Below are 14,845 nucleotides of genomic sequence, written 5' to 3'. Positions count from 1 at the left end.
CTTACTAGGATTTTCCCACTGCATGGCTTCACTCACTGGGACTTTCACCTAGCTTCATTCACTAGGATTTTCCCACTGTTCGGCTTCACTCACCAAGACTTTCACCTGCCTAGCTTCACTCACTAGGTCTTTCACCTGACTTCACTCACCAAGATTTTTTAACTGCCTAGCATCACTCACTAGGTTTTTCACTTGCCTGGCTTCACTTACCAGGACTTCCCCTTGCCTAACCTCCAGTTAGGACTTTCCCAGTCAAGTATCCGGTCAACCCTTTGACCTACTTGACTTTTCTTCACATCAAATTGGTCAAACCTTGACCAGAGGAGAATTGCACCAACAATCTACCCAATCGGACAATTACTCCTGCAATCTCCATATATTGTCAAACATCAAAACCTAAACATCAAGACTCAAGATTGAGCTAACTCAAGCTTAGTCAACCTAGTCAACCTGACTTAAGGGATATTGCACCAACACGTTCGATCCTCTCGCTTAGTTCGGTGACCTTCCGCAGAAGTTGCAGGCTCTTATACTTGCTGTTCGACCAGTGCCTATTATTGTTGTTGCTCCAATATCTTCATCACTTGAGCCTGTATTAATGCATCAAGATCCTCTCACATCAGTGTCACTATTGTGAGTCATCCAGCGTCTTCCATCTTCTTTCTCGGATGCAGGCTAGATTTCCACAGACGATGCCAAAATGATCCTGTCCGATGGCACGAAGTTGGAAAGTCGAGGAGGTGGTAATTTCACTGACTGGATAAAGACCTCACTCTCTGTAAAAAAAAAACCAAAACTAGGGAAGGGGTCCCTGGCGTTGGCCCTTCGATGCTCAAGTCAGAAATAGTAGATGAAAAAAGTATGTACCAAGGATAAAGATTTTTCTTCCCTTCTTTATACTTGGCGTGCCCTTTTTATACCTTTTCTGGTGACCCTCCATCTTCCCTGTTTAATGATATTAGAGGATGTTTTTATCTTGACTTCTTCTCATTTAATGATAGATGAAGTGTTCTATTTAGTTTTCTCATTATTAATTATCTATTGTTTCCTCTTTTATCATTTTATTGCTTCATTAAGTGTATAATGCCAACGCCATTCTTCGAGTCATATGGGTGGTCAGCTTAGCTCAGGCTCCCAGCCAGCGTAGCTTGTTCTCCTGCCGATCAGACTAACTATAATTGTTTACTCAAATGAACGATTGGACAAGGGCCTCCCCGATCGGCCAATGATTCGCTTCGCTGGTGTTAACCACCTTGACTTTGACCTACACCGTGACAATTGACTCGTGCTATATAGGCTCTTCTGTACCGTTGCATCATCAACTATAGATGATATATGTTAAATTCAGATTTAAGTTCAAGATGTTATAACAATAAACACGCTTTTGATTTCTTGGTACTATATGTTAGGAACATGTATGTATGTGTTCATATGCTTATGTTTATGTTATGCATGCATGAACATGATGGCGCTGGGAATTTCGTTCTGTTTAACTTTCTCGTACAAAAAAAATTGTACAAGTACAAAACTATTCCTAGCAACCCACACGTTTGATCAGACATGTGTTTGATCAATCAAGCAAGTTCTTGATTGATCAAAACACACTTTGATCAAAGCACAAGATCGCTGGCCTCTTGTGTTGGTATTTAGGATCCTTACAAAGAAAACATAACTAGTTGCGCTGCGGAATAAATAACTAGTTGTATCTCTCTTCGTTGAAAAAGACCTCTTGATCTTCTGCTGTATTCCTCTCCTCTACTTGGTTGTCGTGTGGGCGATGATCTACCAAGAAAAACCACCTGAACCTTCTTTTGTATCAAGCCACATACCACCAAAAGATGCAAAGAAAAGGGGCGCCTTCTTCTTCTTCTTCTCCTCCAAACCGCCTACCACCTAGGGTGGTTCTTCTCTTCTTCTTCTTCTCCTCCAAGCTCCGGCCACTAAAGGAGATATGCGCTGGCCCTAGAGGGAGGAAAGGGAGGAAAAAAAATGAGAAGGTGGAGCGCCGACCCTAGGAGGAAGAGAGGAGGTGGGTGCTGGCTCTAGGGGAAAAGAAAAGAGAGAAAAGAAGGGATGAGGTGTCGGCCACAAGCAAGGGAAAACAACTCAAGAGAGATTAGGTTATGGTGGTATGACCTCCCTTTTTATAACCTTTGGCACTAGATAAAAGAGGAGAAATATTAACATATTTTTTGTTTAGAAAAAATCTCTAGAAAAGAATTAAAATAATTCTTTTAAAAAAATTTCTTAGGAAAGAATTAATATAATTCTTTTTAGAAAATTTCTAAGAAAGAATTAACATAATTTTTTTAGAAAAAATCTCTAATTTTGTTGAGAAAAAATCTCCCTTTTACAACTCCCTTTTTTTTCTTCCTTTTCTTTTCTGTTCCTTTTCTTTTCTTTTGGTTTGGTTGGCCCCTTGCATGGATACCAAGCAAGGCTTGGCCGACCTCTTTCTTGGGTAGGAAACAAAATCAAACGAGTGAATGCGAGGCTATGTAGTGACTACAACAGGGATCAAGAGAAGTAATTGGTTTTGGCCTCCTGATGGACTTGAGCTTCCTGTGTTCGACCCGAACACCCAACTCAAGTTCATCAATAATAACTCATACCACTAAAAGGTTATTAATGAACTACCACACCAATCCCATATTACAATATGGGCTCCTTCTTATCATGAGTATGTTAATCTTCCTGTGTTTAAATAACGTATGCCCGTTAATTAAATGAGTTACTGACAACTCACTTAATTAACATCTGACTCCAAGAGTAGTACCACTCAACTTTATTATCATGTCGGACTAAGTCCACCTGCAGAATTTACATGATAATACTTATGATCTCCTCAAGGGGACATCATCAACCTAAATAAATAAGACACAATTTCCTTTTATAATCAACAATACAACATATAAATAGCACTATCTCCCAACTCATCGGGCCTATTGATTTAACGAATAAATCTCACCCATTGATAAGTCAAAGAAATAAACACTAAGTGTATGCACTTGTTATTATATCGGGATTAAGACAATGCACACCCATAATAACAGAGGTTCTGTTCTTTTATGCAGTCAGTATAAATCGAACAACCTCAAATGGTCTTGCTCAATACACACATAGTGTACTAGTGTAATTTTATAGTCAAGACAGACTAATACCAAATTACACTACAACCGTTCCAATAGTTTGCCCCTATCCATCTCGGTTGTGAGCTACTATTTATAATTTATAAGGAATTGATAACATGATCTTCTGTGTGGCACCACACACTATGTTATCTACAATATAAATTAAATGGACAACTACATTAACATATAAATAAATATAAAATACAACATTTGACCAAAGTGATTCTCATTTTAAAATATCTCAAAAATAGATGTTCATACAAAAGCTAGGGTTATAGTATATATCCTAACAATCTCCCACTTATACTAAAAGACTATGCTGCCATATATGCTGCCTTACATCTGATTCCCATCCCCTCAACATGTCCATCAAAATCTCTCACCGAAAGGGCCTTAGTGAAATGATCTGCCAGGTTATCTATTGATGCAATCTTGGCGACAACAACTTCTCCTCGCTTTACGATGTCTTGTATCAGGTGGTACTTGCGCTCAATGTGTTTACTTGCCTTATGGGCTTATGGTTCCTTCGAGTTTGCTACTGCACCACAATTATCACAATAAATTGTAATAATTTTGGGCAAACCAGGAATCACATCTAAGTCCATCAAGAAGTTTCTCAACCATACAACTTCTTTGGCTGCCTCAGAGGCTGCCACATACTCGGCTTCCATGGTGGAGTCCGAAACGTATTTCTACTTAACACTCTTCCATGTTATGAATCCACCTCCCAAAGTAAATACACACCCCGAGGATGACTTACTACTGCCCCTATCTGATTGGAAGTCAAAATCCGTGTAACCCATAGGGAGCAAATCATCTGCCTGGTAAACTAGCATATAATCTCTAGTCCTTCTCTGGTACTTTAATATATGCTTTACGGCAGTCTAATGCCTCTGTCTTAGATTACTTTGATATCTGCTAACCATGCCGACGATAAAATAGATATCCGATCTCGTACATAGCATCACATACATTAGGCTTCCTACAACCAAAGCATAAGGAACTGCCTACATCTCCTCTATCTCCTTTGGTGTCTTAAGACACATTTCTTTAGATAAAGGTACTCCATGCCGAAAAGATAGAAAAACTTTCTTGGAGTTTTGTATGCTAAAACAAGCTAGGATAGTATCGATGTATGAAGCTTGAGATAAACACAACATCCTTTTCTTGCGATCCCTTATTACTTTGAACCCAAGAATATGTCCACATTCTCCCAAGTCCTTCATATCAAACTACTTGGACAAACATACCCTTACGTCTGACAACACTTTGACATTGTTGCCAATGAGCAAAATGTCAACTACGTATAGTACAAGAAAAACCACCATGTTTCCATCACTTTTCTTATATACACAAGACTCATCCAGACACTGAATGAACCCATAAGACTGGATCACTTCATCAAATCGGATGTTCCAACATCTCGAAGCTTGCTTCAGTCCATAAATGGACCGATTGAGCTTATAAACTAGATGCTCTTTGCCCTTTGCAATGAATCCCTCTGGTTGCTTCATATAGATGTTTTCTTCAAGACTTCCATTAAGGAAAGCAGTCTTGACATTCATTTGCCAAACCTCATAATCCATATAGGAAGCAATAGATAAAAGAATTCAGATATACTTAAGCATGACTACCGGTGAAAAGATTTCCTCATAATCGATTCTTTCTTTCTGAGTATACCCCTTCGTAACAAGCCTTGCTTTAAAGGTTCCACCTTCCCTTCTGTTCCTCTTTTCCTTTTGTAGACCCATTTACATCCAATGACTTTTACATCATTTAGTGGTTTTACAAGCTCCCAGACTTGATTAGAATACATAGATTCTATTTCAGAGTTCATTGCGGTTTGCCAAGATGCTGCATCTTTATCTTGGAGTGCTTCCTCATATGTCCAGGGATCAGGTTTATGTTCACTAGGGATCAAGTTTGAAGACTCTCCCAAAAATATGAATATATCAGGTTGCCAAACAACCCTCCCACTACGACGAGATACTACCTGTAATTATGCATCATTTGTGACACGTGTTGCAGTTTCTTGTAGTATCTCATCTTGTACCATTGGTACTAAATTAGACATGTCCTCTCTTATTTCCTCAAGAATAATTTTATTCATGGGATTGTGGTTCATTACATAGTCCTCTTCTAAATATCGAGCATTGGTGCTAACAATGACCTTTTGATCTTTAGGACTATAAAACAAACCACCTTTCATTCCTTTAGGATAACCCACAAACAAGCGAACTTCTGTACGTGATTCCAACTTGTCGACATCTCCCTTTAGCACATGTGTTGGACTACCCCAAATTCGAATGTGTCTTAGACTAGGCTTACGCCCATTCCATAATTCTGTGGGAGTAGAGGGTACTGACTTAGAAGGTACCAAATTCAGAATGTACGCTGTCGTTTCCAGAGCATATCCCCAAAAAAAATTTGGTAATTCTGAATAACTCATCATTGATCTAACCATTTCCATAAGAGTCCTATTCCTTCGTTCCACCACACCATTCTGTTGGGGTGTACCAGGTACAGACAGTTGGGATTAAATTCTAGCCTCTGATAAGTAATTCCTAAACTCTCCTAAGAGGTACTCGCCACCATGATCAGACCGTAGTGTCTTGATACTTTTACCATGACGTTTCTCTACATCAACCTTGTACTATTTGAACTTATCAAAGTACTCAGACTTGTGGTACATCAAGTAAATATACCCATATCTCGAATAGTCATCTATAAAAGAGACAAAATATTCGAAACCACCTCTCACCTGAATAGTCATAGGTCCACACAAATTAGAATGAACCAATTCCAACACTTCTTTGGCTCTATACCCTTGTGCCTTAAAAGGTCTCTTGGTCATTTTTTCTTCCAAGCAAGATTCGCAGTTTGGAAAGTTTTCCACCACCAATGAACCCAAAGATCCATCGGCTATTAACCTTTGAATCCTACTCAAGTTAATATGACCTAGCCTTAGATGCCAAAGATATGTTTGGTTCATTTTTGAAGGCTGCTTTCTATTATTAGAATTAGAAGATGTGTTATTAATTTCCATTTGTTGCATTGTGGGAGTTATTGGATTAAGAGTGTACAAATTGTCAACCAACGTGCTAGAACAGATAACCACCCTATTTTTCTTGACAACTACTTTGTCATCAAAAGAAACAGAATATCCATCCATAAATAATTTAGAAACTAAAATTAAGTTCTTTCTAAAACACGGTATGTAAAGAAAATTTCTCAAAATCAATGTTTTATTTCTATCAAAAGATAAATAAACATCTCCCACTGTAATATCTACCACTCTTGTAGTATTGCCCATGTAGACAGTGATCTCATCTTCATGTAGTCGTCGGATTTCCTGGAACCCCCGCAGTGAATTGTAGACATGATCAGTGGCTCCCATATCTACACACCAGGTGCTGGTAGATAACACCATTAAACATGTTTCAATAACTAATGAATGAGATATACCTTTATTGTTCTCCTTTCTACGAGGACAGCCCACCTTCCAGTGTCCAGACTATTTGCATGTGAAGCACTTGCCTTTCGGCTTCTTCACACCTGCTTGCGGTCCAGTCCCTTGAGGTCGAATCACCTACTTTGTTGAACCAAGTTGTTTCTTTTTCTTCTTCTTGCCTTTCGGCTTAGAAGTAGAAACATTTTCAGCAATGTGAATTTGAGAGTTTTGATGAAATAACCCTTCTGCTGCTTGGAGTTTTGTCAGAAGTTCCGCCAACGAATAAGTCCTTTTGTTCATATTATAGTTTAGGCGGAACTGCTCAAAACTCTTGGGTAGAATTTGGAGAATGATATCGACCTGGGTTTCCCCATCGATTTTAGCTCCAAGGATTTGTATCTCGTTCAAGTGAGCCATCATTTTGAGGATATGATCCCTCACGGGTGTCCCCTCAGTCATGGTGGTCGTCATTCGGTTTCTCATAGCCTCCTGCCTGGCAGCCTGATTCTGGTGTCCGAAGAGTTCTTTGAGATTGTATATCATATCATAGGCAGTAGGCATGACCTGATGCTAATGTTACAGCACATTTGACATAAAAGTCACAATATAACACCGCGCCATTTCATCTTCCTTGACCCATTTCCTATGTCTATCAATCTCCTCTTCACTAGAATTACTATTAGGCACATTAGGACAACCCTCAAAAAGTAAGAACTTGTATCCTTCAGCAGTTAAGACAATGTCCAAGTTTCATTTCCAATCAATATAATTATAACCAGTAAGTTTGTTTTCTTTTAAAATAATAGCAAGAGGATTGAAAGATATTTTGAAATCCTGAGAATCATAAAATAAGATATTTGGTCAAAACTTTAGAATTTAAAATAATATTGATTCCTTGAAAAATATAATTTAAATTTACCAACACCTCAAAACACCGTGAATTTTGTATGCCACGATAGTGCGGATGTATACTAATTCAAACATTTGTAAGAGGAAGTTTTACCCATTAATTTTATTATCTTGTCAACCTAACTTTATGACAAATAAAATTAATAGTTGGTTTGACTTCAGTTACACAACTAATAGCAGTGACTCCGATGGGGAGGATACTATTAAATGCGCCTAATTGTATACTATTACTTGATACTTAGTCCATTAATTAGAATTGTGCTCCTTCAGATGGAGAAGATCACACAACCCTAAATAATTTCCTATAATCATCCACAGAGGAAGTTTGATCTAGTGATTCGCAAACAAACTCATCCGATGTGGAGGAAGACACTTAAAGCCAATTTGCAAGCTTGAATGCATCACTTACAAACCAATAATGGAGACCGTGAAATTTATTTAAATAATTCCTCTCCAACTTAGTTATTTAAAATCAAGGAATTTTACCATGTACACACATCACACAAGCACACACACGTAGCATATAAAGGCAATAAATATGAAAATAAATTTCCAACTATTATGGCCTTATCTATCGCTGTCCTGTTTATGCCACCAACCCTAGCCGCCGCCAATCCTAGCTAGGTGAGAAGGAGAAAACCTAGTCGCCGACCCTAGGGTTTATGTCATCGCATCTATCTTGCTTCCTTCTTCACCGCGCCTCCGGTCCTCAAGGTATCACCACGCATAGCAAGCCGCAACAATAAGAAATAAAAAAAAAATACATTTATCGATCCTATATTCCACGAAGGAATGCACATGTAATCTAGATCGAACAAAATGTAAAATAAACTAATACAACTCCAGCTGTATTTAATAATTAGAATCATACACACACAAAATACCCTCGACATGTCCGAGGGTTCAAATCACATACAAACACAATATGCCATAATAGTTGGAACTAGGATGCTTGCAACCACAGAGTTAATCTATTTTGCATATCCTACTATTATCCTGCCTAAATTATATATGAACAGTGCATAATTTAACCAAAAACCAAAACACACAGAGGCAGAAACAATGCTTTGATACCAATTGATGGCGCTGGGAATTTCATTCTGTTTAACTTTCCCGTACAAAAAAATTATACAAGTACAGAACTATTCCTAGCAACCTGCATGTTCGATAAGACATGTGTTTGATCAATCAAGCAAGTTCTTGATTGATCAAAATGCACCTTGATCGAAGCACAAGATCGCTGGCCTCTTGTGTTGGTATTTAGGATCAATACAAAGAAAACATAACTAGATGCGCTGCGGAATAAATAACTAGTTATACCTATCTTCGTAGGCAAAGACCTCTTGATCTTCTACAATATTCCTCTCCTCTTCTTAGATGTCGTGTGGGCGATGATCTACCAAGACAAATCACCCGAACCTTCTTTTGTTTCCAAGCCGCCTACCACCAAAAGATGCAAAGAAAAGGGGTGCCTCCTTCTTCTTCTCCTCCAAACCGCCTACCACCTAGCGTGGTACTTCTCTTCTTCTAATCCTCCTCCAAGCTCCGACCACCAAAGGAGATATGCGCCGGCCCTAGAGGGAGGAAAGGGAGAAAGAGATGAGAAGGTGGAGTGTCGGCTCTAGGAGGAAGAGAGGAGGTGGGCGCTGGCTCTGGGGAAAAGAAAAGAGAGAAAAGAAGGGATGAGGTGCCGACCACAAGCAAGGGAAAACAACTCAAGAGTGATTATGTTATAGTGGCATGGCCTCCTCCCTTTTTAAAACCTTTGGCACCAGATAAAAGAGGAGAAATATTAACAGAATTTTTGTTTAGAAAAAATCTCTAGAAAAGAATTAACATAATTCTTTTTAGAAAAAATTCTTAGGAAAGAATTAATATAATTCTTTTTAGGAAATTTATAAGAAAGAATTAACATAATTCTTTTTAGAAAAAATCTCTAATTTTGTTGAGAAAAAATCTCCCTTTTACAACTCTCCTTTTTTTTCTTCCTTTTCTTTTCTTTTCCTTTTCTTTTCTTTTAGTTTAGCCGACCCCTTACTTGGGTCCTTTCTCCTTTTTTTTCTTCCTCTTTCTTGGTTAGGAAACAAAATCAAATGAGTGAGTGCGAGGCTATGTAGAGGCTACAACAGGGACCGAGAGGAGGAATTGGTTTTGGCCTCCTGATGGACTTGAGCTTCCTGTGTTCGACCCGAACACTCAACTCAAGTTCATCAATAATAACTCATACCACTAAAAGGTTATTATTGAACTACCGCACCAATCCCATATTACAATATGAGCTACTTCTTATCATGAGTGTGTTAATCTCACCGTATTTAAGATATCATATGTCCGTTAATTAAATGAGTTACTGACAACTCACTTAATTAACATGTGACTCGAAGAGTAGTATCACTCAACTTTATTATTATGTCGGACAAAGTCCATCTACAGGATTTACATGATAATCCTTATGATCTCCTCAAGAGGACATCATCAACCTAAATAAATTGGACATAATTTCCTTTTATAATCAACAATACAACATATAAATAACACTATCTCCCAACTCATCGGGCCTATTAATTTAACGAAAAAATCTCACCCATTGATAAGTCAAAGAAATAAATACTAAGTATATGTGCTTGTTATTATATCGGGATTAAGAGAATCCACATCCATAATAACAGAGCTTCTGTTCTTTTATGCAGTCAGTATAAATCGAACAACTTCAAATGATCCTGCTCAATACACACATAGTGTACTAGTGTAATTTTATAGTCAAGACATACTAATACCAAATTACACGACAACCGTTCCAATGGTTTGCCCCTATCCATCTCGATCGTGAGCTACTATTTATAATTTATAAGGAACTGATAACATGATCTTCTGTGTGGCACCACACACCATGTTATCTACAATATAAATTAAATGGACAACTGCATTAATATATAAATAAATATAAAATGTAACATTTGACCAAAGTAATTCTCATTTCAAAATATCTCAAAAACATATGTTCATACAAAAGCTAGACTTATAGTATACATCCCAACAGAACGTGGGTATGTTATGTACCTGAGGGCTTACACCTGAGAAGTTACCAAATTATGTTCTAGAATGGTAGTATAATCTGGGAACCCATGCCCGGTTAGCGCCCTAGAATCAACCAAATTATGCTCTAGGATGGTCGAAAGATTTGGGGGCATACGTCAAGTTAGCGCGCTAGAATCAACCAATTTAAGGTTTTGGGATGGTGGAATGATTTAGGGACTTACGCTCGGTGAGGGATCTAAATATTTGGTTTTATGTTTTGGGATGGTGGATTTATTTGGGGACTTACGCCCGATGAGTGTGCCAGAAACAAGAGTAGGTAGGGGTTTCGTTCCAATGTTCGAATCCCTATTGACCTAGCGCTAAGGTAAAAATGTTTGATCAAACAAGGGGTTAGGGTGCCCCTGCACGAATCGAAGCCTTAATTAAGGAATGAAGATTAAGCTTATGTTTATGTTTATACTTGAGGTTACGTTTATGTTCACGCATTGCTTATGTTCACATTTATACGTAAGCTTATGTTTATGTTCATGCATTACTTATGTTTAGGTTATGATCAAGCTCATGTATAGGTTATGCTTAAGTTCACATCCATGATAGGCGAGTAGTCAAGCCCTAAATTACCTAGCATATGTCTCCTTTTGTACACTTGATTATAAGCACTAATAATTGTATATCATGGTTTTGAACATGTAAAGTTTTTAGACTCACCGTTTGATTGTTGTAGGAGATGAGACCTGAGAGATAGGAGGTGTTGACCAGTGAGCATGCTCAGGGCATTGGTGGCACAACTCGAAGATCGTGTAATTTATTTTTCTGAATTTTCTAGTAGTTTACTTTTTGTAAATAAATTAAGGAACTTATGACAAGTGTTTAGTGACTTGATGTTCCATTTAGAGTTTTTCCTTTGCAATGACGGTGTAGTATATATATAATTCGTAAGTTCCTTTAGGGTCTTTTCATCTTCACCCAGTAACACGTAGGCGAACTCGTGAGATAAATCAAGAGAAAGATTGTCGCCCAAATTAGTTGAGCATATATATTTGAATTATCAAAAATAAATATATAAATAAATCAATCTTATTGTTTCATTTTCTTAAGCAAAACTTTGACAAAGATACTTTTAGGGGGAATGATTTAAGAAATTATATCGGGGTGTAAATAAATTGAATTAATTTGAATAATATGAAAATATTAAAAAAATATATGATATTTGAAGCTTGATTCAAAACTTAAAAAAATATAAATAATTTTTATTTGAGCTCCATTCAAAATAAAATTCAAACATAAATTCAATTCAAATTGTTGGATCCTTAATTCTTGTATATTCAAACTATAGTTCAAAACAACTTAAATTAAATTCTAATTCGATTCAAATTATTCAAATATTAATTTTAATGCATTTAAGTTAAAATTATATAAAAACAATAAAAATTCAATTCAAGTTTGGTTCATGAGTGACTCTTGAATAATCTAACAAACTATTATATGTTTGAATTTAGTTTGAAAATTTTATCAAACTTATTTGAGTTTGGTTCGAATTCAATAATTTCGAATATGGATCGAATATTTTTTGAGACGGTTCGAAAAACTCGTAAACCAGTTTGATTCGTTTGCACTCCCAATCAGATTATATATATATAGATATCCAATTCTTCGAACCAATTGATCTTAGGATGATCGGCCTTCCTCCACATTTATTTTTTATTAATCATCAGGATAAATCAGAAAATACTAATGAAGATCCATCTAGACGACCGCCAATTGTAAAGTCCCCTTCTCATTCAAGGAGAAATAATTTATAGTAGGTCATAGCTAAAATTTAAAGTTTAGATCTCTTGATTATAACAAACAAACAATATCATTTATAGCTATGGTGTAAATGTGAAATGTATCATTCCTAAACGCTTACGGTTTATTTTTTTTTCATGTACGTGAATAAAATCCTAAATGTTTCTGGTCATGTTGAGTACAACCCAAAAATCAAATTTGCCCCACCGAAACAGAACGTAAGCATGTGATCATTGTGCAGCACGTGTTGGCCCAAGTCCTTGAGTCCAAAGAATAAAATTAATGCAAAAATATTAAAAATCAAAATCAAAATATTTATTAAAAATATTTAAAATAATTATTATTTTAAGGCCTAGAAATCCATAAATTCCACCCATAAGGATTTAATTATTTATTATCAAAATTATATGTTTAAAGTTTAAATTATGAATTTATATGAAAAAGTTAGTTTTGATAATTTCTAGGTATGAGTCTAATTCCGATGACGAAGGGAATTGAGATTAGCCTATGATCAAGTTTTAGAAATTTTTAGTCAAATAAGTTTATGTGCAGATTCTTATTTTAAAGTAGTGCATGGTATTTAATTTTTTAACGTTTGGAGTGGAATATTTGTAGATGGCAATATTTTAAGTTTAATGCACCAGCTTTCAGTCCATCAGCTTGCTGCCAAACCTAGTGTCAAATATTTCCCCCCTTTCTCATGTTTAGTAGCCGCCACTTCCAGTCTCCCTTCTCCCTTCATTGTTTTTTTTCGAAACTGTACCACCTTGGTAGAAAGATTGTTTCGTTCATTTGTGTGAAGGCTTGATCATATTCCTATGGTTTGAATTACGTTTTGTTAGTATAATCTATTGGTTAGTCCTAGGAAAATCGTACCAGTTTCATTGTACAAAAATTTTATACAAGTGTCGAATCTTTCCTAAATAATCTATTGTATTCTTTAGAAATTAAATTAGAAATCGCAAACGAAACTTAACTTTATTGATCCCAAATTTAATTTAACTGTTCTTAATGGTTTAGACTTGGATCGCAAGTGAAATTTAACACTATTGATCCAAATTCACCTACGTTATAAATTCAATTAAATATTAATTTTCAAAATTGACTTCTAGGTTAAACATGACAAAACACTAGACAAAACCATTTAAGGAAAGCTAATATTTAATTTCCTTATATAACTCTAGGTTTAACCAAAAAGAACAATCGAATCACAAATTCGAAAAAAAAACACAAATTCGAATAATAAATCCGAAAAACTAGAATCTATTGTCTCTTGCGTTTGGAATTCATACAAAGAAAAATAACTAGTATGATGCGGAAGAAAATTACTAGTTATACCATCTCTTTGTATGCTAATGACCTTGAGATCTTGTGTCGTATTCCTTGCCTTGCCTTAGACGTCGTGTGGACGACGATCCTCCAAGATGAACACCACCCAAAAGGGCTTCTCCTCTTTCTAGTATTCGGCCACCACCACCAAGGAGCAAAAGAGAGCAAAAGGAAAAGAGAGGGAGAGAGGGTTGGCCACCACAAAAAAAAAATCAACAAGAGAATAAGAATTGTTATCTCATGAGCCCTCCCCTCCCCTTCTTTTATATTACTTGTCCAAGGCAAATAAGGGAAGACTTTTTACAAAAATTAAAATCTTCCTCTTGTTTTTCCTTTTTCCTTTTAATTTTTCCATTTCTTTCCTCTAGATTGATTCAATCATCAATCATGATTTGGTTTAATCTTTGATTGGTCGTCCCTTTCTTGGCCACCAAGCAAGGGTGGCCGGCCACATCATCAAGGAGAGAAAAATAATTTTTATAAAATTTTTTATAAGAACAAATCCTCTTTTAAAATTTTACAAGCTCTTTTTCCTATTGTGCATGTTAAAAAAGGAAAGTTTTAAAAAATTAAAACCAAGTTTTAAAATTTAAAACTTCTCTACTAAAATTTCTTTTTTTAACCATGGTTATAAAATTAAAAGATTTAAAATTTAAAACTTCTCTTCCATTTTTCTAAAACCATGAGAATGGTTAAAAAAAGGAAAGTTTTAAAACTTTAAAACTTTCTTTTAAACCATGTGGCCTAATTCAAATAAGGAAAGTTTTATATTTTAAAAACTCTCTTTTAAAACTTGTAGTTTTCTACAAAGAGAAAATTTTAAAAATTCAAAACACTCCCTTATATTTGAATTATTGTGACTAGCCCCTTTGCACTAAGCAAAGGTCGGCCACTTTGAAGGAATTTATGGCCAGCCCTTGGCTTGGTCACCAAGCCTTGGGTTGACCCTTCTTGGACACCAAGATGGGCTTTCATTGGATGGACTTGAGGCTTTAAAGAGGCGACGACAGGGACCTAGAGGAGAAATTGGTTTTGGCCTTCCGATAAGCTTGAGTATCCCGTGTTCGCCCCGAACACACTGTTGGGGTTGCAAGATTGCAAACATAGTCCCATATTGAAAACACATGGAAAAGATCATGAGTTTAAAGAGAAAGATATCTCCATTGGCATGAGGCCTTTTGGGGAGAGCCCAAGAGCA

This window comes from Zingiber officinale, chromosome 8A (genome assembly GCF_018446385.1).
Source record: "Zingiber officinale cultivar Zhangliang chromosome 8A, Zo_v1.1, whole genome shotgun sequence".
Lineage (NCBI taxonomy): Eukaryota > Viridiplantae > Streptophyta > Magnoliopsida > Zingiberales > Zingiberaceae > Zingiber > Zingiber officinale.
Note: the sequence above shows the minus strand (reverse complement) of the source record.